Raw genomic sequence first — 2,474 nt, forward strand, 5'->3', positions numbered from 1 at the left:
TTTTTTTTTTTTTTTTTTTTTTTTTTTTTTTTTTTTTTTTTTTTGCTGTTTTTAATTTTACCTTACTTAAATAAAATGAAAATAGTTGATATTACCATATACAACCTCTGATGTCTGTGATAAAATGTTGAAACATTAAGCTAGCTCTAAGATCAATAACCTTAATAAATGAATTTATTATACTCTACATTTAAAATATAGTCAGTCTTTTATCGAACTTTGGTCTTAGTTATTGATGGGAAATATGCAATAATAATAATAATAATAATAATAATAATGGGTTCAAATTTTGGCACAAGGCCAACAAATTTGGGGGTGGGAATAAGTCAGTTATATCGACCCCATTATTCAACTGGTACTTATTTTACCAAACCTGAAAAGCTGAAAAGCAAAGTCAACCTCCATGCAATTTGAACTCAGAATGTAAAGACAGACAAAATGCTACTAAACATTTTCCCCGGCATGCCAATGATTCTGCCAACATGCTAATAATGATAATAATAATAATAATAATCCTTTCTACTAAAGGCACAAGGCCTGAAATTTTGGAGGAAGGGACGAGTCAATTACATTGATCCCAGTGCTTCACTGATACTTAATTTATCAACCCTGAAAGGATGAAAGGCAAAGTCAACCTTGGCAGAACATAAAGACAGGCGAAATATTGCTAAGCATTTTGCCCAGTGTGCTTACAATTCTGCCCGCTCACTGCCCTAATGATGATGATAATAACAATAGCAATTAAAACAGATTTTTAACAACTGTTGCTCCAAGTTTTGCATTAACACTTTACAATATGGCTGAAATACTTTTTAAGATTACAGGTTTATGCTATTGAGAGAAAATTTTCCTGATATTTTATACTAAGTCTTTTGTTAGAAAAAGAGGAAAATTGTTTTATTCTCTTCATCCATCAAGGAATGATTACTGCGCTTCCAACAAACAACACAAAAAAAAAGCTTACTTTTTTTCTCTGATAAATGACTTTGTCCTATATATCAAGAGAAATTCTCATAACAGCAATTGAAATTTGAAAAAAAATAATTTGAAAAAAAAAATATGTGAGACTATATGTTCACATTGATTTTATAATATTTTATAACAAAATTCATACATGCAAAAATATTCTGAAATTAATATCAAGTATTCCTTACTAACGATTTCATTTAGAAAAATATTTTATAAATGTTCTTAGGTTGTTGATATTTAATTTCAAGTCAACTTTGATTGAGCAAAGCTATAACTGAAAATGTTACAACCTCAACTACCCCAACTTTTTAGAGACTTCTAAAGTTATGTTATTTAATGTGTATTCCTTCTTTTTAAGACAATGGAGGTATGATTTGAGATGGTTGTGGCTGATATTTCTTCCAAATCAAACTGCCCCATTAATATAACCTTATTTAGCTCAAAAAGGCTCATAGTTTATAGACACTCAAATGCAACAGCCATATTTAATTTTTTTTTTTTTTTACTATTATTTTAGACATATTTTTTCCTTGAAGACTTTTTCCTCTGATGGCTTGGTCCAATATATCATGAGAAATTCTTCTCATAACAGCAAATGAATATGAACCTAAAAATTTACTTCTGATTTCATATTGAACATCATCATCATCATCTTTTAACATCCATTTTCCATGCTGGCATGGATTGGGTGGTTTGACTGACATCTGGAGAGCTAGTGGCTGCACCAAGTTCCAATCTGATTTGGCATGGTTTTTACAGCTGGATGCCCTTCCTAATGTCAACCACTCCAAGAGTGTCATGAGTGCTTTATATGTGCCACTGGCATGGGTGCCAGTTACATAACACCAGCATCAGCAATGACTATTATCTCACTTGGCTCGACAGGTCTTTTCAAGCACAGTATATCACCAAAGGTCTCGGTCACTTGTCATTACTTCCGTGAGGCCCAACATTTGAATGGTACTTTTTATATGCCAGTTACATGACACTGGCATCAGCCATGACTGCAATTTCACTTGGCTTCACAGGCCTTCTCAAGCACAGCATAAACATGTTAATTTAAAAGTGTTTATAATTAATGATTTCAATTAAATCCTTTAGAATACTACATAATATTGCTTGCAAAATATTTGCTTTTGCTGCAGTATAACACCATACTCCCAAAAATCAAATTCACTTTCCACAGGATTAAATTGTTAATTTATTTTAATTAATTTATATCTTAAAGTTGTCTCCCCTGCCTTTTTTTTATCAGAATTATCATTAAGGTTAATAACTTTTTCTTTCTACTCACTTATAGTGTGTAATAATTTTTATCAAATTTCTTTGGTTTCCAACTACATTAAGTATATTGATGCACACTTTAGTACTTGCATTTCATGCAGCTGGTGTTTCTATGTATTTGTTGCCTTTGCCATTTTTCTAACATTTTTTACCCTCATTTACCATGCGACTTTGGTTGTATGATTGTAATCTCAAATATATGTATACATATAGGCAGTTTG

At 31.2% G+C, this 2,474-nt stretch overlaps 1 protein-coding gene across 7 annotated transcripts in view; it reads left to right on the forward strand.

Moving 5' to 3' along the window:
• The window catches only part of LOC106881394 (F-BAR and double SH3 domains protein 2), a 286,511-nt gene that overhangs the window by 163,015 nt on the left and 121,022 nt on the right, over nt 1-2,474 (forward strand). The gene's annotated exons all lie outside the window — the stretch shown is intronic.

This window comes from Octopus bimaculoides, chromosome 16 (genome assembly GCF_001194135.2).
Source record: "Octopus bimaculoides isolate UCB-OBI-ISO-001 chromosome 16, ASM119413v2, whole genome shotgun sequence".
In the NCBI taxonomy this organism is placed as follows: Eukaryota; Metazoa; Mollusca; class Cephalopoda; order Octopoda; family Octopodidae; genus Octopus; species Octopus bimaculoides.